The sequence below is a fragment of the Vidua chalybeata genome, chromosome 2, assembly GCF_026979565.1.
Source record: "Vidua chalybeata isolate OUT-0048 chromosome 2, bVidCha1 merged haplotype, whole genome shotgun sequence".
NCBI lineage: Eukaryota > Metazoa > Chordata > Aves > Passeriformes > Viduidae > Vidua > Vidua chalybeata.
Genome location: NC_071531.1, coordinates 114424723 through 114450519, shown reverse-complemented (window position 1 = coordinate 114450519; position 25797 = coordinate 114424723). Strand labels below are relative to the sequence as shown.

The 25797-nt window shown below is 39.8% G+C and overlaps 1 long non-coding RNA gene across 1 annotated transcript; it reads right to left on the bottom strand.

The window, feature by feature from the left end:
- Positions 1-18085: 18085 nt before the first annotated feature.
- LOC128784302 (uncharacterized) lies at positions 18086-25526 on the bottom strand. The gene is made up of 3 exons (XR_008429428.1): positions 25424-25526; positions 24755-24820; positions 18086-18513 (listed from the first exon to the last, which is right to left on the bottom strand). It is a non-coding gene; the product is annotated as an uncharacterized LOC128784302 (long non-coding RNA).
- Between the last annotated feature and the right edge of the window lie 271 nt (positions 25527-25797).

Below are 25797 nucleotides of genomic sequence, written 5' to 3'. Positions count from 1 at the left end.
CCAGAAGCTGTTGACTTAAGGAGGAAAAGAGGGCAAAAAGCTGGGGAAAATAATCCTTTCCCTGTTCTCCCCATAGACTGGGTACAATTATTAATATATAGAACATCTCAACACATGCCAGGAAAAAAAAAGAAAACCCAGACAAAGCTTCTACATCTACTGCCACTACAACAGAATGGAGAATTTAAAAAATATTTACAGCTTAGTAAAAGTTTCAAAAGAGCAAAAGCTAAATTTTGTGCCATCTTCCAAACTGAATGTTATTACTATGAATTACCAACTAGGAATCAATAATTACTACTAGGAATTAATAACGAGAAATTACTAACATGTGGTGTTACAGTGAGGCCTATGCAGCACTCTGTGAGCTACAAACAGCATAGAATCAGCGAAACACAGAATATTTGAGTGAGAAGAGACCTTTTAAAGGGTTTCTAGTTAAACATCTTTGCTATGAGCGAGAACATATTCAACTAGATCAGGTTGCTAAAAACCCTGTCCAACCTGGCCTTGGACACTTCCAGGATGGGGCAGCCACAGCACATCTGGGAAACCTGTGCCAAAGGTTTCTTCCCCCTCACAGGGAGGAATTGAATCTACATATGTGACCTCATTTTCCCCTTTTTCAGCTGGAAGCCCTTGTCCTGTCACACAGTTCTGATGAAGAGCCTCTCCAGCTTCCCTGTAGCCCCTCCAGACTCTGGAAGGTGCTGTGAGGTCTCCACACAACCATCTCACCTCCAGGCTGAAGAGCCCCAGCTTTCTTGTCTTGTCTTTATAGGTGGGATGCCCACAGGAAAATAAACAAATGAGGCTTGGCTGTTAAGGTACTGCCCTTTTGAGCCAAGTCCCTGTTACCACAAATTCTGCCCATATAAAGATCTCACAGGAATTTAGTGAGATTTCTTACTGACCTGGGGATATGCCTGATTAGGGTGGTTTTTCTGCCAGATCAGGACTCTATTGTCAGTTTACACTTAGTCCTGTGTGTGTAGGAGTCCACCTTTCATAATCCAGCTTGTTAAATGACATTTTAGCCTATGCAATAACCTTTTCAGCAGGAAATACTTTATAAGGTCTACATCCTGCCATCAGCCTAGGCACTGATCATCTCCCACTTGAAAACAGTGGAGAGGTCTGTGTAAAATATCACTGTCAGGATATGGGTAATCACTGATCTTTTTCTGGCTTGCAGTAGGAGTAGAAATATGCTGTTTTTCTCATATTTAGCAGTTATTTGGTCTGAACTCATTATTTACCTGTATGTTATTAAGGGTATTTGAAAAGGCTTGTTTTCTTCAAATCCCTAAAGGGGAAGAGATCCACGCCAAGTTCTACCCACACATAATTATATATTTCTACAGCAGAACTGCTTGAAAAAAAAGTCCCTTGTTTCAATCCAGGGATGGAGAAAAATCTGTCTCTTTGCCAATTCCAGGAACCTGAAAAAAATTAATAACTTTTGCTAACTTGAGTTCTAAAAAACTGTTGCTATCAAAATTCTGTATTCATTTACCAACTTCTTCCAAGAGGTGAGAATAAAGTATTGATTCCTTAGACCTGAGACTCTAGTAATAAATAAATTGTAATGGAAACATTGACAAGACAGGGTATGGGGTTATCAAGGCTTTTATGGAAAAATATTTATCTAAAGGCAGTCTTAGATTATCCCTGTCCACTGTTGGTTTGTGTGGAATCACTTTGTGAAAGCAACTGGAGAGGCCCAAATACAATGATCAGTATCTAATCACAGTGTGTGATCTACATTGAAAAAAAAATATTCAAATACTGCTTACAGTCAGAAAAGGTAAAAGAGCAGAGAGAGGAAAAATCTCCCAAGCCTTAATTTCAAGTCTATAGGACAAAATAATTTTAAAGAAGTTACCAAACCTCAGAATTACAGAAAACCCTTGGAAGTACGTCTTCACTACAAAGAAGGAAAAATTGAAGGCATCCCCATGTTTAAAAACTGATTTTTACTAGAGGAAAGTAGATGGAGTAGCTGACAGATATTTACAGGGCTGAGGTTAACAGTGCAGGATTTACACTCAGCTCTCTCCATCTGCAAAATTACCCTTCTGAAAGCAGACTTCATAAAATAGAAGAAGGGGGAGAAGGTGAAAATTGAAGGAAGCCTTGCTCTTATATTCAAGAATAAAATCACAGAATCATTTAGAAGGGAAAAGACTTATAAAATCACCAGGTAAACCATTACACAGAAACAGTGGTATCTTCTGTTCTGTCTTTCCCTGACAGGACACCCTATCCTAAAGCTGGCACCAAATAACTTGGTGAACCAGGGTGGCAAAAGCAGTGCAGCTCATGCAAAAAAACCCAAACAAAACCAAACCAGCAAAACCAAAACAAACAAAAGCCAAAACAAAACCCAAACAAACAAAACCCCAAATGAACAAAAACCCCCAAACAAATCAACCAACGTATCTCTACCTATATCTATCTTTTAGGCATAACCAGCCAAGAGAACCAGTTTCCTGCTGCATATGGACTTTTACTCAAGCAAACACAACCTAGACACAAACTCTCCATGTGTGTTTTACCATACAGTCACCTTACTGAAAAACATAGACTAAAACCTGTGGAAAACAGAGAAGGAGAGATGGAATTGATTAGATCACATCATCCACTCGTGCCTCATAGTAGAGTCTAATTTCTCTTCCTATATACATTCGCCTGGCTTTTCAGCTGATTCAGGGAACAGAAGTGGCTCACTCAAGGTAGGAAAAGCAAACAGGAGATGTGAGACAGGTCCATGTTCCAGTGTCTCTGTTCATTTAACCTGATTGAAAAGCCACTTCTCCCACCGTGCAGGAACCATTCTCCAAAACCCCTTGGGCTGTGTAAGTTTGAATCTGTGCCTTTCCTATGGAACCTTGAGTAGCCCCAATTTAAGCCATTAAATGGACATTTGAGGTAAGGAAATCTGGCCAGTTTGAACTCCCCTCACCTTGTAACACTGCTAGAAAAGACATTTTTTAAATCAGAGGACAAACACTTTAAAAGTGATGGCATTTTGAACTAACTTACAGGTTTATTGTATTGAGGCTGCAACTGGTGTTTGCCCAGAAAACAAATAATATTGTTCTTTCCCATTTACTGCAGGAGATATTGCAAGTATCACAGATTTGAGATAAGGGCCATGTTCTCTTTATTAATTTTCCAGGCTCCCTTCCCAAAACTCTTATGGTTTGCAGAAAGACCTTTGACCCCAATCACCTCTGGCTCAATTCTGAGCCTCCCAGTCCTACCACTCCCCCTGAAATAATCTGCAAAACCACGACCACCTTCCTTTATCCATTCAACTGAGACAGAACAATCCCAGCCTGCTATGTGAACTCCCAGGTTTTGCTTTGGTGTTTTGAATTAACTGGTTTTCAAATCCAAGTCATTAAAAATCAACTTTTCAGCTGATTAAATTTTACAACACTAAAACCCAACCAACCAAAAAACAACCAAACCCCACAAACACTGAAGCTACTGTTGGCACAAAAGTATCACCATGACATATCTGTGGTATAAGTAATACACAAAAAGGAACCAACACAGTTATTTGGAGTAAACAAATCAGTTAAATGATGCAAGAACTTCCATGGAGCCTCCAAAAGAACCTAAAATGTCCTTTATGTCTGCGAGTTGTTCTGAAGCACCAGGCCTAACAAAGCTCACTTTTTTCCTGGTTTATGTTTTATGCTGGATTGGCTTCAATGCAGGGAAGTTTCTGACCCATCCCTGCTTCCTTGAGCTCTTTCCCCACAACTCAACATTTAATATTTAGGGGTTGTGTGTGTGGACTTGTCAGTGCTTGAGTGAAGAATGTGATCAATTTAAACCAACATCAGGAGTGGAAAATGCAGGCCCAGCCTTCTCTTGTGCTGGTACAAACATCCGTGGCAAAACACAATGAAAATGGTTTAAAATTAACCTATTTTTCCTCATTGTTTTGTGGGTTATAGTGTCTTTGAAGAGAAGAAAAAATGAGCCCAACTGTGACTCGGACATATAAAATAAGTAAACCTAGAGTTAATCAGATTTAAACAAAAACTGATTTAAATAGATGGCAATCACTATGAAATACATTAATTTTCTTGTTTCCTTGCAGAAGTATTTGGAGCACGTGAAAATAGCAAGCATGTGAGATTAGAGATAAACCTGCACAGTCACACACATTAGGCTGAAGGCCATTTTCCAGTCTTAAGAAAAAGATATTTAATCATTAAAATAAACTTGCCAGGGCATTACATGCACGTAATTACAATTAGCACAAGATCTAAAATGCCATGGTTGGATTTGTGCAAGATGCAAAGGCTGGGGCTATAGTGGGCAGATTTGTCCTCTCCAGCAGGTCACCAGCAGGATGTTTTTTGGTGAGAATTTAAATGGCTTGTGGCCTATACATGATACTGCAGATACCTTTTAAAAATTCTCATGCACCACTGTCGCCTCTCAAAATCAATACCTTAATGATAAAAATTGCTAAACTCCATGATAAAAAGGGAGAATAAACTACTGTTGTTATTATTATTGTTGTCATAACTGACAATCCCTTTTCATGACCTGAATCATTATCCTGCTTTATCTAGCAAAATTCAGAGTAGATAATATGAAATCATCCTGTGTGTACATTCATTAATAATCAGAAAGAAGCACTTTCCAGTAGATGGAAATTATGGAACTTTTTTTCTCCTGGCAGGCAATAGATAGGAAAAACTTAACTGCGCCAAAACAAAAATGTCAAACTGTTGTTATCAGAATAATAAAAATGTTATGGAAAGATGGTTTTCATTGATTTATGATAAGGAATGGGATTTTTTTGTGCTTTTTTTTTTTTTTGTTGTTGTTGCTTTGGAAATTACAGTGTCAGGAAAGGATCTCCACATGAGTCCATGAATCTCCCCTCCTTCTTCTTGTACAAATTTCAGCCTTGTCATTCGATGCAGCTTAAAGAAAGTCCTCCAACACAACTTGGAAAATTCATTGCTGAAACTCTCTGAATTCATGGCAGTCAGTAAATGCTCTGGGAAGACTTGAACTTGGCTTTAATCTACATGCCAATCAGGTTCCTTGGCCTCAGCACAGAATTTAATTGGATTCACTCTCAGGACAGAATGACCTTTCCACTCAAAGCCCTGAAAATTCCTCCATCCTTCGTACACTGTTTTGCATTCATATATTTTTGTGTCTTTGTTGAAACGAGTTACTCGTGTATGTGGCAAAACCAGAATTAGGACTACTCATTGCCCATCCTGTGGATGAACTTTCAGCAGGAGTATTTTGTCTCTGTAATCCAATTTCCCTATCCATAACACACCTTTTCAGGATTCTTTAAGACCTCTAACTTCAAACGTACATTATTTCATTCTTCCAGCAAATTTAGTTCTCTGCAGCACACAGAGCTTCCTGCAGCCATTCGAGTTTCCACATTGATGTGAAAAATCATGCATTTCTCTTTCCAAATTTGAGATTAATTCTGGAGAGCTCTATTTGTTCAATCCCAGCACAAATTTGGAAGGGAAAAAAAGGACAAGTTAAGACCAGGGCTGTGTTCCATACCTTTCAAGTACCAGCTCCAGAAAGGTTTTATGATATTGAATACTGAGCAATATTGCATATTTTACAACATATTTTTCAGAAAAACAAAAGCAAAGGAGCTCTCCCTTCCTCTAGCCCTTATTTCAGTGCATTAAATACCTAATTCTTTCAAGATCTCTAGCTAGAAGTACAATTTTTGCTTTCCAAGTTGTCTGGAATTCTCATTTTTTCAAGGATGGGACTGCAGGTAAAGCCATTGCAGAGTGAAGAGGTTATGTTGTGTACTTTACACTCATTCTGGGTTTTTAGGATGACCATAAAAATAGCAATTTTCCTAATTATTCAGTTCTATGAGTAAAATGCCACCACTTCTGCCTATTTGGCAACATTAAGTATAATTAAATACCCAGCTTCATAGCAAAGTAACATTAGGTGTGCAACATCTTGGTGGAAGTGATGAATTTGGGAGGATTCATTGAGAAAATGCTTTCTGTTTATACTGGAATGTGATAAGTTTATCAACTTTGTTTGATCCTTGGTTGGTCAGAAAATGATTGTATTTACATATGGCTGGATTTATCCAGTAAGCTGGGAATGGTTCAATGTACTTGGCAAGAAGGGAAGCTTTTGGCAAAGAAAGATTGCATCTGCATTTGTAGATCTTATGGGGAAAAGTTGTGTCATCAGGGCAATGTAATATGACACACTTCAATGTTTCATTAGCACCAATACAAACACATGCAGGGCAAAGTTGCTATTTTTCAGTTTAGGCTTTTACAACTCTCTTTTTAAAATTTCTTTTTCTTCTCAAAGAAGCGTTTATTCAAAGCCATTTGTCATGTGTCTCAAATCACTTTGTGGCTTGGTTTCCAACAGAGGAATGTTAATAGTTGCACACATAGGGCTGGTACCTGGCTGCTCACACATCCCCTAAAACAGATTATATTGAATATAATTTTTTCTTATAGATCCTGCTGAAATTAAACAATACATCCGTGGAAATGTCCAAGGCCAGGCTGGACAGGGCTTGGAGCACCCTGGGATAGTGGAAGGTCCCTGCAGTGGTATTGGAACAAGGTGACCTTTCAGGCACCTTCCAACCCAAACCATTCTATGATTCCAATTTTTTCTTTCCAGAACAGTACATTATTCACACAGACAACATTAAAATTTAAGGAGTGGGTTAAAATTCAAATTAGGGAATGTAGGATATAAAAAAGCTTTTTAATGTAGAAGTCTCCAGTGCTTGTAACAAGGTCCTTTGCCAAGATGTCCCATGTGTGAACCACATGAGCAAGGATAAACACACGGGAGAAGAGGCTGTGTCACATTAATTTTAAGTGTTTTTTTCTGGTCCCAAGCGATATTTTTAAAAATAGCTTTAAATGTAGTTAATATAGAGTAATTGTGAAGATGTCTACTACAAAAACTTAAAATAAGAAGCTAAAGGACTTTAGGAAATAGGTGACATGATAGAGTCATTTGAGTGGGAAAGAGAATGGGAAATAATCACAGAGTCACAAGATCATTATACAAAACCATCTATGGATATTCTCTAATGTTCTTATGAAAAAGATTTTAAATACATCTCTCCTTCCTCCTTCCCATAAAACTTTACAACAACTTTTCTCGAGATCCCCAGCAGTGACAATCCCACAGTCTCTCAGGGAAATCCATTGCAGCACTTAAGCACTTTCATTAAGGAAAGAAAATATTTGTAGCAGGTAATTTGTTTTGATTATGTGATCCAACAGGTGAGCTTATCTGTTCTCAAAAAATCCTTCTCTAATATAGACTAACAGCAACATAGGACCCAAAAAAATGCCATTGGAGTGAGATTTACTGATTTAATCAAATTTTAGGCTCAAGGTCACAGTATCTCATTGCCTGCTTCTCCATGTTTTACACTGGGTGTGCACAGAGGGCACCACACACAATATAGCCAAGGGGAAAAAAAAGCTGAATATTAGGATAAAGAGGTTGGAACTAAATGATCCTTAAGGTCCCTTCCAACCCAGGCCATGTTCAAAATTAATACTAATTAATAGCAATGAGGTAATACCAGAGGGCATCCCTCACAATTATATTGACAATCCAATGCTGGAGCTCAGCCTGTGAGGTGCTAGAGGATTTTCCACCTTTATTTGAGTAGCATGAACAAAGTGCTGGCCATTTCCCCACTCACTCAGAATGGACAAAACTTTAATGACTATAAATTCTTGCTTCCTACCCACACAGAGGTCCCTCTCTGATTTCAGATGGATCTGTAGGGAGAGTCATCATTTGTGCTCAGTGTCAACAAATGAACCTTTTCATCTCTCCTTCGGTTGTGATTTCTCCTCCCCAAAGCAAAGTTCTCGGAACAGTCACTGATTATCTCCATGCCCTTCCCAGGAGGTGAGTGGGTTGATGGCTTTCCCTCTGCTTCCGTGTGTGTTTCCTTGCTGTGCTTTGCCTTGAAGGACCCTCAGCTGCTTTTCCCATCTTCCAAAGGGCCACCAAGAAATCTCCTTTGTGCCTTGTCCTCACTCTGCCAGAAAACTGGGATTCTGTCCTGCCCTCCTTCCCTCAGGGCTCGTGGGATGCAAAAGAGGAAGGCTGATGGAGACATCTGGCAAAGATCTGCCCACCTTACTGCATGGACTCAAGGTTGCATAAAGCATATTTGAAGCAGCAACTTATTTAATTCAAATGGACTAATTTATGTTTCCCATGGGGAAAAAAAAAAAAAAGAAAATAAAAGGAAGAAAGGGCAATGGCTCAGCTTTACCCAGACTAAAGTGAAATTAAATGGTATTTCTGCTGTGATTTCAAGGTGTTACACTTCCAGCATCTCAAGAATTGAATATCACATCAAACCCTAAGGAAAGACAAAAAAAAAAAAAAAAAAAAAAAAAAAAAAAAAAAAAAAAAAAAAATAAAAAATGAGGCTGGAATCCAAATCCCATTATCTGTTATTTTTCAGACATAAATTTCTATTTCTCCTTCTCTCCAATATGTTTTTAGTGGATTTAGTCTTTATTCTAGAAGTCTTGAGCTAATTACTACATGTTGAGCAGGTCACCCTTATGAAAACATATTGGTAGAAGAGCTGGGAGCTCCTTTTGTGGGGCTCCAAATATATACATATTTTATATTTTATATATATATATATATTGATGTACATCAGCATTTCAAGTGATCCTATGAGACTGGACTCAGTGTCACTCCTTATAAATTAAAATTCCTAAGATTTCCAGCCCTTCACTCTGCTTGCTGTTGCTTTATTCAACACTCCAAAACGGCCATAATGCAGGTGCTGGAACTCCTGGATATATTATGGGACACGGTGGAGTCCAGACAAGAAACACTGCAGGTCATCCTGCCCTGATTAAGAGATCATAAACATCCCCAGTTGGGATGCACTAAGGACACAAACTTTCTCTTAAATGAGAGGATTTTTGATGTAAATGAACACAATGAATCTGTTCTAGAACAACTGAGGTAATTTCTGCACTGAAAGTGCTTAAGGGATATCCTCTACTTGGAGCAGAGCTCCTGTGAAAAACCTCATCCTAACTTCCCTTTTTCAAGTTTGCTATTATCTCTAAAATGGATTTTGAAGTTCACTCAAGATCATTGAAGAGCAGACAGTTCCTGACATTTCAGTGAAGGATACTTCAGAACAGAGAAGGAATCATTACGCCTCTTTTTTTGGTACATGACAAAAAAAAAAAAAGGAAAAAAAAACCTTAAAAAAAAGACTCTCTTGGTTATGCAAGACTCTGATTCTTGGCCAGCTTTGGATCATAATTTCTATTATTTCAAAATATTTTGCTGGAAATTCTGCTGGAATATTACTAAACAAATGGCTGCACTGTTGGACTGCAGCTTCCCTGCTTCTGGGTGCAACCTTCTCCATCATACTGGGGACTAGGTTTCATCAGAGTATTCACCAGTATTTTTATGAAAACCCTGAAAGGAAAAAAGGTACTATTGTAAACAGAAAAAAATAGAAAACCAAACAGGTTTAAGTTTAAGGATTCTGTATTGTGTAGACAGTTCAATGAAATTCTCCACGAAGTATTTTTCAGTCCTAACTGGTTTTTCTTTCTGAATTCTGAGGAGAAGCTCAATATAGAACAACTTGGCAGCAAAACAAAAACAGACTAAAGGTTCAGGTCTGCAAAATTCTCTCTCCTGTGAGATCATCAGACATGACTGCAGCAGAGAGCAGCATGTTAATCTGGAATGACAGGAAATTTCAAGTGCTTGCCATATAAAACCCAGTAAAGCACCTTTAATGAGATAATTCATAGTGTTGGGACCACTTCAAAGTACAGTCTTGGTGAATAAAAATCCTTATCTAATTTTGAACACAAATGCATACAGGACACAGCATTGCTGTAACACTTCTGTCCACAGGCTTCAGTGAGAGAAAGGTTTGCCCTCCATTCAAGACAAGATTTATAGAGGGTCCTTTGGTCTATCATAAATCCGTCTCAAGTGGTTGAAAAGTTTAAATTATATTATGTGCTATTACTTTTTTAACAGCCATTCTTTAACACTGAAAATAAAACATTTTTATTCTGTACATTGAAAATCATAAAGCTGCCATTTACCATCAGCCAAGCAAATGCTATTTGGCCATCAGAAGGGTCAGTATCATCAAAAGAAGTGTTTTCTTGTGAGAAACCTTTGTCTTCCATTTCAAATTGCACATTTTTACCTGATTGCTTCCTCATGACCAGCCACAGTCAAGTTGGTTGCAAACAGCATAAATATCCCAGAAGTGAATCACATCTCAGAGAAAAAAGCAAACAAACATACAACTGAAAACAAACCTGTTTCTTGCCTTGGTTTTTTTTTTTTTCACTCTCAGAAGATGGAAGCATTGTGACACAAACACATCCCATTGGTTTCTTCAGGTGCACAGAGCCTAATAGCAATTTAATCTAAACCATATTTACTGCACAAAGGGCCTAAACTGAGTGCAACACTGGGCATAAGAATTATCATGCCCACTTCAGGTCAAAATTTATCTCCTCAAATCACTGTTATCTGAGGACACTCTCCCACATCCTCAATGCACAAATTTGCTTCAACGTGATTCGTGCAGCCCAAAAAGCACTGGCACAGGGTGCCCAGAGTAGCTGTGGCTGCCCCTGGATCCCTGGAAGTGTCCAAGGCCAGGTTGGATGGAGTTTGGAGCAAGCTGGGACAGTGGGAGGTGTCCCTGCCATGGCAGGGGTGGGAATGGATGGGCTTTAAGTCCCTTCCAACCCAAGCCATTCCACGAGCCAGTGAACACTCAGATATTGGATCATCTAAAAAAATGTTCATGTACACGTGCCCCCCACAGCCATGTTCACTGTGGATAAAAACTTTGAGTTTCAGGAAATATCCATGCACAAGCAGCACACATTCAGACTTCCAGCACAGCTGCTCCAGACAGTGCTGCTGTAACACAGAAGATGATCTTGGCTGTGCAGGAGGATTTTTCTTCTGTGCATAAGGACTGTATGTGCCTGAATCTAAAAATGCACGTAATACTCCTGATAAAGTCAGCATGCTGGGCTCCCTTCCAAATGAGTTGTTTAAAACACACAGTATTGATGGATTGAGGATGCATGAACTGAGAACTATTTGGACTCCAACACATCTAATCATTTTTTTGCTTGTAACAACATGTCTAAAGCAAAACTCTTTTGACATCACTGAGTGTGCATTCTAGAATGTGGCTGTGCAATGAAATCTGATAACAAAAGATGAAGACAGATATGCAAAAAAAAAAAAAAAAAAGGTTACTGCTCTTTCTGCTCTGAAATTGAAAAAAATATGTTCCAGAGAAAGGCATTCTGGCTGATGAGCCAGTGCACACTTCCAATCCAAGAACAGTACTGAAACTGGAGCTAAACCACAATAAAGATTTTATAAGAACGCAAACTCACATGATTGTTGACGTGGACTTTGCAAAACATTAGAAAAAACAAACCTGCCGTGGAAAATTGTGCTGTTTCTTAAATCTCTTGCAAGCAAGAGTTGCAGGAGATTTGATGACTGATGTCTATTCAGAATCTGTGTTTTAGCCGTTTCCTAAGTGCTTAAAAAATACCTGCAGTACAAGTTTCAACATAGAATCTGAAAATCCAACTATGTTTGCATTTCTTTGTGAGCCAAATTGCAAATATGTGCAATAAAGAGCCTTCCCAGTGATGCCTACCTAGAGCCCCAGACTCCCTGGGCTCATTATCTGATCCTGGTATGAATCAATTAATTTTTATCAATTAATTGTGCTTGTGGAATATTTTTATAGTTGATAATGTGAAGAACCTCAGGTGAACTTTTCAGTGTCAGGAGGAAGACACAAGACTGTTCTTGTAAATTAAGTTGTGCTTGTAAAATAGCCAAACTGGACATAACACAGGGTTACAGGGACTGGGGGAACACTAGGAAGAAAAGGAAATTCCAGTGTCTCTTTTTTTGTTAGTGGATAAAAGGTACCTTTGCTGAAAAGAAACATTTTATCTAAAAGTCACTTGTCAAATTACATATCTTTTCTGACATTATCCTTTACCCTGTTTTCAAGGTCTTTTTCACAGAGGTCCTCTCAATCCCTTCATTCCTTAATCTGTACAGACATTTTGCTCTATTCTCATGGAATCACATAATCTGCTGAGTTGGAAGGGACCCATCAGGGTCATCGAGTCCAACTGCTGGCCCTGCACAGACACCCCAAGAGTCACACCCTGTGCCTGAGAGCATTGTCCAAACATTTTTTTACCTCTGTCAGGCTGGTGCTGTGCCCATTCCCTGGGGAGCCTTTTCAGTGCCTGACCTCCTTCTGGGGGAAGAACCTTCTCCTGATACCCAACCTAAACCTGCCCTGGCACAGCTCCAGCCCTTCCCTGGGTCCTGTCACTGTCCCAGAGAGCAGAGATCAGTACCTGCCCCTCATGAGGATGTTGAAGACCACAACAAGGTCTCCCCTCAGTCTCCTCCAGGCTGAACAAGTCAAGTGACCTCAGCTGCTCCTCACAACCCTTCCCTCTCCGGACCCTTCACACTTTTTGCTTGCCCTCTTCTAAAACATCAGTCTACCAGGGCAGTCATGCTTTATATTGAAGGAGTCCCTGATTCCTTACTGACCTTCCTGCAGACCTAAGTGGGTTGCAGAAATCCTCAATATATGCTACAGAAACATGGAATGGCTTGCTTTGGGAGGGACCTTAAAGCTCATCCAGTTCCACCCCTGCCATGGGCAGGGACACCTTCTACTACCCGAAATTTCTCCTAGCCCCATCCAGCCTGGCCTTGGACACTTCCAGGGATCCAGGGGCAGCCACAGCTGCTCTGGGCACCCTGTGCCAGGGCCTGACCACCCTCACAGGCAAGAATTTCTTCCTAATAGCCAATCTAAACCTGCTGGTCGCACTTCTGCAAAGCTTGAAATCTTCCCTGAGTGAAGATACTGAAAAGTCAAACTTGGCTAAACTGTTTCTCCCATTAAATGGACTTTGTTTTTGACACATTTGGCTGCAGCAAGGCCTCATCCCGTTACTGGTCATGACCTGGTACAGAGCTCACAGGGTACATGGAGCTCAACATCTGCCTGGAGAGGGAAGGAGGTGCTAATCCAGCTCTCCATCCCCTGTGTTGTGTGCTCGCTCCCAGTTTGTACAGTATGTACACAAAGCACAGTTGGCCTCAGGTAGGGCTTGTGCTGTACAGCTGCATTTTCCCTGGCTTCATGTTTTTCCAGAACGTGTTCCATATGCTTTAGCAATGAGCTTATTGCAGCTGCCCTCTTCTGGTGTGTCAGGGGCAGGCATTACAGACACACAGGGAGAGAAACATCCCCAGCAGGGCAAGATGAAAAGCAGGAGAAAAAAGGAAAAAAAAAAAAAAAAAAAATCAAAACATCTTCAATGAACCCGATATTAGCTGCTATTGAAATTTTAATTCAGAGCATCCTTCTACCTGAGGAAAAAAAGTTGAACAAATAGGTTCAAATAAAATGAAAATATCAGGATTTAAGTGCCTCATCCTTCTCAAACAGTATAGCAAAAGCCAGAAGTTTGGACGCTGGGTGAAATCAGTTGTGTTTTGTTAAACATTTGCAGTGCCAAAATCAGGTTATTGCCACAAGATCCAGGAGAAGTATGATTATGTGATTGTCTTTACTCAAACTGCAATCTCAATCGATTAAAAAAATTAAAATAGGGCACTCTAGCTGTGCAAATAAAATAGTCAGGGGTCAGTACCAGACAAGATCATTCCATCATTTTTATATAAAAGTCACACATGAAGTTTTCTTGCCATAAAATGTGGTGGGGGGAGAAGAAGAGGTGAAAGAATACTCCAATCTCATTTAATTTTGTTTTTTAATGTCTGATTAAAAAGATACTGTAACAGGTGTTTTATAAGAAAAAAAAAAAATGCTTTTCTTAATTAAAGAAAATCAAGGCTCTAGGAGGAGAACCGTGGAACAACACACTAGATTTTCTCTACCAATTTTTTTTTTCTCAAAAACTGAAAAAGGCCTCTTGTATTCCCCACAGAAACTTAGCTCAGGGTAAGGAATTCCTCATACTTTAAAGACCACTAACATTTTTATTACACAACAGTCAGGACTCTATTTTAAATGCATCCCAAAGGCATACCCCTCTAAGTAAACAAAATTACAAGGTAAGGTGCTGACAGGTGACAAATGAGCAATGGTGCATCCTAGCTTAATTCTGAATTTTGTTACAGCTGTATCTGGTGATATCATGCTTTTGGAGAGGGAAGGCATTGGGAGCCACCTTGCTACCTGTGATCATCAAGAACACACAAAATGGACTTTTCTCACCCAAGTGTCAGCCTAGGAATAGAGGAATTGTCCACAGAAATAGGGGCTCTCAGCTATTGCAGGAAGAATGGACTGAACATGCCAGGATCCAGCTGTGGATCCAGAGGCTTTCACAAATTCCCATGTTCAGGCTTTGATCTCATCCCTGCCCCTATCACAGTGAGAAAGAGTTGCTCACCATGTCCATTGCCTGAGGAGGAAACCTGAGCAAGCAAGCTGGGAAGAAGCTGTAGGAGACAGTGGCCAGGCTCCTGGAGCTTTAGCCCAAGGGAACAAGTCACAGGGTGGGAAATGAGTCATGCCATTGAGTTCTTGAAAGGAAAAGAAGAATCGTGAGGGAAGGCAGAGAAAACATTTGTACAGCTTTTCTCCCTTGGCCAAAAATAAAATCCTAGATGGAAAGTAGTGTTTATAGGGAAACAAAGGAGTCACAGGATTTGGGTAAGCCTTAGAAATCTTGGAGAAACTGTCTTAGCATTGGAAAGTCCACTGATAGGAGTTCTCCTACAGAGGCCCCAGGACAGTTCATCTTCAATTTGTCCAACTGGGAAAAATGGCTTTTATTACTGTCAGCAAAGCCCCAATAGTCCTGTACTTCACGTTGCTAAGGATTATTGCACTACCTTGCTAGCTAGGTTTTACTACAAGAAAACTATCAGAATACTTGAAAAGGCTAAGGTATTGATAAAATATTTCCCATTATTCCTTTGTGCTGGTTTTGCCTGGGGTAAAGTCAGTTTACTTCCAAGCTGGTATGGAGCTGTGTTTTGGATTGGTGCCGAAATGCTGAATTTGTGGCTTTGTTTTCCTTGAGTGCACAGCTTTTGCTTTGCCTATTAAGCTCTTCCTTCACTGAACTGCCCTTACACAGAGTCAGGGATTGGCTGAGGTTCAAAGGGACCTCTGGAGTCATTCTTTCTGTCCTGCTCAAGCAGAGTCACCCAGAGCACCATGACCACATCCAGACATCTTTTTAATATAGAGAGGGAGACTCCACCATGTCCTTCAGCAAGCCGTGGCAGTGCTGGGCCAACCTCACAAAATAAAAATGTGGTTTCTGATATTCTCTCTGTATAGAACCCAAGAGAAAATTGCTGTGTGTTTGGACTCCATTAGAAATGCACAAAGCACACTAGAGACATATTTATTTCTATTAACCATGTGATAGATTCAGGTCTGATTTACAGGAAAAATCTGGGTGTTTTTAATTGAGTTTTCAGGGATCATAGCTCTGCCTTGAAAATAACCCCACAATATTCATTTAGAAAGGAAATCTTCACTGTGAGTCTGGTAATGCCCTGACACAGGTTGCCCAGAGAAGTTGTGGATCCCTGGAAGTGTCCAGCATCAGGTTGGACAGGGCTTGGAGCAACCTGGGATAGTGGAAGGTGTCCCTGCCCATGGCAGGGAGATGGAATAAATTCCTAAGGTCCCTTCAAACACAAACCATTGTGGAATTCTATTCTCTGATTCCTACAACAGGAAGACTTGAATCCCAGAAACTACCGAGACTTCAGCATGGCTTTGCTCAAATGAAGAGAGGAGATTATCAGACAAGGGTAAGTCCTAGAATGCATCAGAGCAGCCCTGAAACATCAGTCTGACATACCTAAATTCAGTTTCTACTGAAATAAACTATGTTGCTTCAATTAACTTCCAAATGGCAAGTTGGAAGTTGGGGAGTTTCAACAAATGTCAAAATATTCCATGGTAAGGGAAAAAGGAAAACTAAAATAAAGCCAGACCAAAAAATGTAAGACCAATTTGATCACTTGACACTATCAGATATTAAACCATTCCACAAGTGAGATCTGTACAACACTTACATGTAGTTTTGCCTTATAAACCTACTGCAATGACTATAAAAAACTGATCAAGTCTTATTTGATGGCAAACCTGGTGACAAACAGAATAACCGTTTACCAGTCCAGCTACAGGTTTATTTCCCTAATAATTTATACCAGAGCTGGGTACAGAAACCTCATTCCAGTCACAGGATTACAGTCTGACTTTAATAACATGAAGTCACTGTCTCTGTAGTAGTCACAGTGCTCTAGAACACATTTGACATTTAGGCCAGATTTTACAGTCTTGGTTTTACAAAGATAACCTGTACTCAGGTAAATTTTCCTATTTTATGTATGTTTGACCATTACTTGCAGCTGAAGTCTATGTTTACCCGTGTGTGCTGCCACAAGACAATAAAGCCTTGAAAAAACCCTACAGCAGAAATTGAGTCATTACATACACAAAATAAAAGCTCCCAAGGTTGTATAGAATCAGTTCATCTTATATTTTAACCTAAAGGAGTTATGATTCCCCTCACATTTTTCCACTGAATATTCGGAGGAGCCACACTTCCCATGGAAATCAGACTCAGAAGCCTGGTTGCTATCCCTGTTTCCACATCCTTCTGCCATCACCATCCCAGGCACATCTCCTTGTGCTCCAGCAGGAGAACTTCTGCTCTCTGCAGGACAGGGATGGTTCACCTCCCAACCTCTTGTCAGAGTACATCCCCTCCAGAATGCTGCAATAAAATCTGATTGATACATACAGCAACTCCCACACTGTGTCCTCTTTCAAAGCAGCTAATTCAGCCTCCATCCATCCTGAGACTTTGATCTTGCATTGATTTCCTACCCTCTTGGCATCTCTCAGCTCCTTTTGAACTCCCCCTTTTGTTGGTTTAGGCAGATGTGCAGCTTCCCAGTGCCTGGGGCTGGGATCAGGGTCCAAAATTATCACTTAACACCGGTCTCCAGCTGGAGAATCCCCTCACACCTGGGGGAGTTGCCTACCCCCAAACTATCAACCAGCTCTTTTTTTCTATTCCCAACTGTGCCAAAACCTTTTTCTTTTGTTTGAGTTCTCCCTTTCCACCACTGCTTTCCTTCAAAGTTTGGAAACCAATGGTAGAGGGTGCCATGACTGCCTGAGCCCCATCACTTGGGCTTAGGCAAGCCAGGCCCACTGCAGAACCCAGATTCTTTTCAGGGTCAGCTTTCTCAATGGAGTCACTTTTCTGAATCAAGAACTCTGTGAGGTGGATGCTTATCCACTAATACCTGGACTGAGACAGCCAAGTCTGCCTTGTTCAGCTGTGATAAAATCATGAAAGATTTAAATTCTTGTTTCAGTGGGGTAAGGTTGACCCACCCCCTTGGCAAAATCACTGCTCCTCCTGAGTGCTATAAAACACAAGAAAATGACATATCAGGGGCCTAATCCTGAAGATGATTAATGTAGATATAAAGTAGGAGCAATGCTGTTCTCAGCTGTTAGGTAAGCAGGAGGGAAGAAAGTACAATGCTCCTTCTGTTCCAGGCAACCCCTTCATAAACATAATATTTTAATTACATGACTATTTAGGCTATCTGAATTTGCATTACTGATAGCATTCTGCTCTTCAGAGTGCTGCCATTGTCCCTATTTCCCACTAAGGTGTTTAGGAAGTGCAATGCTGCCATCTAGCATCCAGGGAAAATGATGGAAACCTCCATTCACCCAAAGTCCCAGGCTAGTTTTACAGGGTTTTTGGTGATCAGAGGTTATCACAAGGATTCCAGTGGCCTGGAAGAAATACACACATACACACAGCACATATATATGTTGTATATATACTATAATGTGTAAGTATATATGCTGTAGAGACAAGACACCTGGATTTATGGTTCCATTTCATTTTGCCTCAGTTCAGATGTATATAATCTACCATTTATGGCTAAACAACCTGTCTAGACTCCTCAGTGGAGAAAAATAAGCATAATTTCAGATGTCTGCATTAGGGTGAGATGAATCATGACCTGGAGGTGTTTATTCATTTCCCAAGTTGTAAAGGAATCCTGGAAAGACATCTTCAGCATGGAATTCTGCAGTGTTGATGTTGAGATGGGAGTAAATTAATCCTGGGGTTTAGATTATTAAATCCAAGGAGCCTGTGAGCTCAGCATGTCCAATGCTTGTTTAACACAACTCAAGCATTCCTCAAGCACTACCTGATTTAAGCTTGATATCTTCTTTTCTGCATAACATTTCTGTTTTTACAGAATGGCAGCTGGCCTAGATTCGAAGTCTACAGTCAACAGACAATTCATTTTTTCTGAACAATTTGTTCCAGTGGTTTATGGCTATCCCTGAAATGACATAAAATGGTAAATAAACACATTATCAGTTCCGGTTTTACTTTAGATTTTGTCTTTGATTCTGACAAATATGTGGTATACTGAAAAATCATGTAAAAGTGTACATATTGCATAGCAGTTAAGTGCTTAATTAGCATTTCATTAAGTTTTTTTTTTTTCATTAAGCATTTCCTACAGAGTTATTTTATGGAACTTCTAAGATACCTGTCAATCACCAGCAGCAGGCTCAGGCAGCAGCAGCCCAATTACTTTTTGCTTTTGGTAGTGAAAGGACAGAAATGAAATGTCTAAATACAATATTCATTAATTATACACTTGCTGGGAAAATTCTTTTAATCGTGTTTGTGGTGGGATTTTCTTTGGGGATTTTTTTTTCCTTGACTATAGAGTTCATTATAAGCAAAGCTATATTAGTAAACCTAAAAATCCCAAGCCTGTTCCAAACACATATAAACAATTCTACAAAACTCAATTGCTTTTATCTTCTTGTGCCTTAATGGTAGTGGATTTACATAGAACTTGAAACTGATAAAAATCAATATTTTTTTTTGTGCAAGTTGAAAAACATGGAGCTTCATTTCTAATTAGGACATGTACCCTAAACCCTGACTATAACCATTTGCAAGCTTCTTCCAGAGATTTATGACTGATGTGATCTAAACTTATTAAGAACTCCACATTTTAGGAAAAAACACTTTGTTTTCCTCAGTTATAACTAATTTTGTGTGACCTCAGATCTTGCTCATCCACTTATCTCTTTGTGGCTGACTTGAAAATATTTATTGAGATACACTAACATGAGAAATAAATGTCAAAGTCTGTCCAAATGTTTAAAAGCCAATGTTCAGCAACCTCATGTTCCTCCTGCCTTAAGAACTGTCTATTCAAGGCACATGGTGACATTGACAATTGTTGTTAAATTAGTCTTTCAAGTGATGAATTCAAGTCATAAATTCATGTCTGCAGACCATGGCAGACTTCAAAACGGCCACTCAATTAGAATCCCCCACAGGGGAGCAGGAAGAAATACTCCTGTTAGTATTTTTACTGAAGTAAACAAAATATAAAGAAATTATCCTTTTCTCCCTCTTGCCCCCAAACTCTAATATTGATATAATTTTGACAGAAGAGTGGAAATGTGATTCATTCTAGATATAAATCCATAAAAGAGACTGGATATTGTTTGGGAAGAGTTATTGCACTGAGTACAAATTATTTTGGCATCTGTACCAATTTATCGTGAATAACACACATACAGAAATCTATCAGAAGCTGAAATGAGGCTGAACTGCCACAGAAGTCACCTCAGGCCCCAGAATGTAACACACAGATATTGCTTCTCTTCTGGAAAAAGCCAACAAATTAAATATGGAGAGAAAAAGAGTGTGAGGGAGAAGAAAGTAAAAGCATTGAATTAAAACCAAAAAATGCCATATTGAGAGAAAAAGGTCTCAGTTACTAGGCTGTTAATTTCATCACTTACTCAGCCTTTCTGGATACTTTTCCACTGTTCTGGAGGAGATTCCTTGCTTTTCTTTTTGGCAGAGACCTTTTGTTATGGAGGGGTGGGCTGGCTCCCTGATTTATGTGAGGAAGGCAGAAGCATGAAGAAGACTTTATCCATAAGGCACTCCAGAACTCACTCTTGCTTTCTGGGAATGGGCAACCACACACCCTTGTTGTAGGTGATCAGTCTGTTAATATGGAATACTAATTTATTTTTATATACAGTTACAAATAAACCCCAACTGCAGTAATAAGGAAGAAAGCAGAGAGGGGAAAAGAGATTTCTATTTGTTGATGTTAATACAAGCTCAAATTAACAGGCCACAGAAGGTGAAATAATGGTTGAATGAGCCATTTGTGAAAGTCACAGACATCTTTTTAATCTGGCTCTAGTTTCACCCTGACAGAAACCATTCTGCATGCAGAGGTGGCTTTAAACTACCCTTAAAACACTTTAGTTAATCTTCCCCAGCATAATGCACAGTAGATTTAGGCCCACTGCAATTCATCCTTCCTTTCTAGCAAAATCATGTTCAGACGGCCACAAAGTAATTTTAAAAAATCTTCAGAAAAATAGAAATGGCTGAATACAACATAGGTTTTCATTTAAAATGTTGCCCTTTAAACAGTGGGAGGAAAAATGTGGAGAAATTTGGAGCAATGTTTCCAGCTAGATCTGTTCTAGTCACAAAAAGCACAGTATTTTAACATGGGTAAGAGAGCAAGAAAATGTTTAAGGAACTTGGTAGAGAGCAAATTATATCTTTTAAGAGAACCACAGAAAAAAGGAAGAATTTATCAGTGTAGGTAGTTTGTAACTGGTAGGTACTTCTTAACTAGCTACAAGTTCATTTGGAACATGCTTATTTGCTTAAAATTAAGCACAGGCTTAGTGTTTCATTAATGGAAGTGTTAATATTGATTTCTCTCCATCTAAAGTGATTAAATGGACAATGCTTTTCTCTGAAAGTTGCTCCCTGATGAGGCACTCACTTCACCATAGTGCATCTTAAATTCTTTTCTGTAGTGTAATACAGTTTAATATAATCCCATATATATTGATTCTATAAGCTAGCACTGGATGTTGCTTCAAAATTAGAATTCTATATACTGATTCCAAATCCATTAGAAATAAAAAAATTATATAGATACACATACACCTATCTGTGCTATACTACCAGTGTGTGGGGTTTATGCAGGAATATTTTCATACACCTTCTGTTTCAGACATCCACCACAAGATGTAAATACATAACCTATTTGGGTTTTTTTTATTATTCATCAACAAATAAGGCCAAAAAGTATGACTTAGACAAGGAACTTCTGAAGACCTTTATACACATTTTGTATACATTAAAGCTACAGCTTGAAATCTGCCTGCAGCCCATTTGCTGCTAATGAAATAAGAATGTTCTGCCTCACTTGTTAGAGTCAATGCAGAATCTGAACAACCACAAGAGAGCAATAGCAAGTGAGAAGAAGGCATTGCACGTAGCTCTCAAACATGCCAGAGAGCCCAGAGTCCTGCCTGCAGATCCCTTACTGTTATTGATAGGGATATGGCTAATTTAAGGTAAAGTGTTCCAAAGTAAAATTCCATTACTGAAAATTTGCTGGCTTTTAAAGGCTTTGAATGACTGCCAACAATCTGCAGAAATTGTCGTGAGGTGCAGTAGCTTCCAATGAAAACCTAATTTTTCTTTTACTTAAAGGATATTCTCATATTTCTGACTCCCTCTATGCTTTCTGTCTTGATTAATTAATGTAGCTCAGCTCTGAGGTGATTTGATTTCCAAACTGAGACATGCATTCAAATACCTTGCTGAACTGAAGCCCAGGTTTCAACATGTGTGCTCATAAAGGAATGCTAAATTAGTATGAATTGTTAACAGGACAGGAAATGTTCATGCATCAAATGTTCTATAAATAGCACAGTAAATAGCAAACTAATAAAAACCCGAAACAAAAACCAGCTGTGGTGGCAAATGAGCTTCTGCATAGCTTGAGATCCCCTAGAGCATGGAAATATGGAGTGGTAAACCATACAGTGCAAACAACACACAGTCATTGCAGCCATTCCACAGATATCTTGGACTTGCCTTACTCCTCACAAACACGATTCATTCCCGAGATCTGACACAGGAATTAAAAAATAGCTTAATTACAGATACACAAATGAAACAGTAATAGGCAGTGAAATCAGTGAAGCAACAGGGAAAATTTGAGACTTCTTTTCAGCTCAAAAGGCCAAAACAAAAAAAAAAAGAAAATCTCATTCTGATGCTAACTGGAATGAAAGGTACTTTGAAAATTCTCAGTACTTACATTTCAGCCACATGGTGCTTTTGGAATTGAATCTACAAGTCCTGACTGATCTGAATCTGCTCCTGAGTCAGACCTCTTGAAGGACATGTGTGTTTATTCTTAAAATTAGATTCTTTATTCTACATTTTAAGACTTAATTAAGAGGCTTAAGATATATAATGATGGGAAGACCTATATAAATCAAAATATCAGTTGGGTCAGCACATCAAAAAATGCTGCATAACTTAAAAGCTACTTGAGGCCCCAAGACTGAATATGTGGGTTATTATAGTAATAAAATACAGAATTTGCCAGTTTGGCAGGAAATGCTTTGGTTCGTTTAAGTAAACATATTTATAATGGAGCAATTACAACAAAAAAAGCAAACCCTCCAAAAACCATAAAGCAGAAACTGTTCTCCTGCACAAAGGCAATCCACATATATCTTAAGTATGGCTTTAGCTACCCATGTCAAAGAATTTTCATTGGCATAGGGTAGAAAACACAAAATACTATTTCTTGCTTGCACAGAAGTCCAGTACCTAACATGAGTTTTACAGCTTATTCATAGAAATGAAGTTACTCTTCTTAATGAGAGAAAAAGGATGAGGAAGTGACCCAAAAATACAGAGATAAAGCAATAAGGAGTTGTGGGACTTATTATTCAAACTCAGTAATTCTGTCTCTATTGGTCTGTTTCTATCACCAGATATGTAGCCAGAAAGAATTCAAAGAAGGAAACAGAACAAAATATTTACCTCCTTATCTTTTTAATTGTGCTTATACACTTTTATCAATGCTCTTCAATTCCTGCTCGTAGATATTAATAATTCTGAGACAACTGTGAAAACAGGTTTCCCTGAAAATGACTCAAAGATTAAATAGCTAATAGAAATTTAGACTTTTTTTTTCTAAAAACATAAGGGATTGAACCATTCTCACATGTTCTGTCACAGGGTGCCTTCCTTTTTACCCACTCATACTGGGCCTAAATATTTCCAAAGGTAGCATTGATTAAACACTCACAGAAAGCAGTTTCTGGTGCAAAATATCTCAACTGTGATCATCACATCATCCATCTTTGGTATGTTTTCAATCTTTGCAGTACTTTATATGACATAATAATTGTAATACACACTGTCACTCCTCCACTAAAACACAGTCAACCCCCAAGGTAAACCACACAGATGAGTTTAAGTCTGAAATGCAAGGGAATGTCTCCTGTTGTCCTAGAAACACAAACCAACTCTTCTGTGGGATATCTAAAGGATGTTGTCCTGTTCGAGCATGCAGATTGGAGAGCTGCAAAGTGACAAGACAACAACAACCCCTGTCCTGTGGAATCTGGGATTAGGCAAGATCTGAAAATAGTTTAAAAAAAAACCTGTCAGCTTCCCTTTTTCATGTGGCCCCTTTCAGCTATGTACATATGGTTAAAATTTCCCTGAATAGCAATTTTTAAAACCTTTCCTGATGTGGGCATCCTGTGAATAATGCACTGTTCAACCAATTCTCTTTTTCTTTGCCTGTTGCCATATGATCTCAAACCTTTTTAAGAAGGCTTGTAGCTCCATGTTCTTGATCTAAGAGCTAAAGATGAGCTGCAGAAGAGAGGGGAGGTTATTTTCTCATATGCCTTTTGTAGATCATGATTTGTTTTGCAGATACCTGTACCTTTCTGATTTTGACTTTCTGTCTCAGTCTATCCTTATATTTTCTAAAAATAATGAGGAAACAGATTCTGTGTATAATATACCTTCTTTCACAAAGACTCACAAAAATCTCCTCTGAAATCTTCTCCAAAAAAGGGCTGTATAAAGTACCCAGGTTAGTGTTTTTAGTCATGACACCCAATCTGAAGTCAATTAAGAGTGAATTATTTCATACTCTATTCAACAAGAATAAACATGCTTTAAGTGGAATACCTTAGGAGTTTAAGCTAGTCTCCTTTGTTTTACAAAGCATAGCTGGAAACCCGACAAAGAATTTTTTTTTCCCCACAAAATATTTAAAAAATGATGGAAATCAGGAGTTTGCATCAAAGTACTTCCTCAGCCTCAACCTAAAACCTAATCAGCTGGTATAAAGTATGTTTGTGTTGGCTGAATTCATTGTCTATTGAGGAGGCAAAAATGTGCATACAAAAGTAGGAAGACGTGGAAATACCACAGAGTACCAGTGCCTTTGTGGGAAAGTGAGAAGCTGTGAAGTGATATACAAGTTCAAAGACTAATTATGTAATCACTCCCTGAAAGGTCAAAGTCAGCAAAGTACAGAGATAAGCCTTAAAACACTCAGTAATAAAAGAAGGGGGCACAAATTTCAGGAAGAAAATGCCCTTTAAATGTGAGCTTTCCGAGAACACAGGTCGTGGCTATGAGGGCTTAGGTCCAAGAAGCAAAGTGGAGAGAGCTCCTTTTACCTGCCCGCAGGAGTTCTTTCTCCACATGGTGAAGTCACAGAGCCACAGAATTCCAGATGAGTCAGGCTGGAAGGGAGCACAGAGGGTCACTGGTGCTCAGGCAGAGTCATCCCAGGGCACAGGAGTGTGTCCAGATGTTCTGGAACATCCCCAGGGAGGAGACCCCACACCCTGTCTGGTCTCTGCTCAGGGCTGGGCATTGCCCAGGGCAGAAGTTCTGCCTCCTGAGCAGGGGAATTGCTGGGATCTGTCCCTGCCTGTTCCTCTGGTGCCATTGCTGGGTCCTGGAGCAGAGCCTGGCCCTGCTCTGCCCCTCCTGCCCACAGGGACAGCCAGGGCTGAGGGCCCCTTTCCAGGCTGAGCAGCCCCAGCTCCCTCAGCCTTTCCTGGGCACAGAGATGCTCCAGGCCCTTGCTGAGCTCTGCAGCCTCCACAGGCCCTGCCCCAGGAGCTCCCTGTCCCTGCTGAGGATCCAGAGCTGGACAGTAGCACTCCATAGGATCCCTCCTTGACCTGCTGGGAATGCTCTTCTCAGTGCATCTCAGGATCCTATCAGCATCCTTGCCCCCAGGGCACTGCTGGCTTGGGGACAGTTCGTTGTCCCCCAGGTCCTCGAGCTGCTCCTACAGGTTATCCCCAGCCTGGGCTGGTGCCTGGGGTTGTTCTTACCCAGCAGAGACAGCTGTGATACACAGAGCATCCTCACACGACTCCAGAAGGCTTCAACCCATACAGAGGAACACCCCACAATAACAGAGGGGCCACAGCCTCACTCCCAATTACCACAAACTGTGTGCCTCCATGTGTCTTTGTTGAACTTCACACAGTTCCACTGTACCCATCTCTCCAGCCTGGCCAGGTCTCTCTGAAGGGCTGCCTGGGTATCAGCCACTGCTCCCAGATTTGCATCCTCAGTGAACTTCTGAGGAGACATTTGTGCCTTCAGCCACAGTGCTGAACCCTGGGGACACCACCAGTGGCAGGCCTGCAGCTAGGCCTGGTCCTTGGTGTTTAGAGCTGGTTTTATTCCAGTTCAGCTGGGT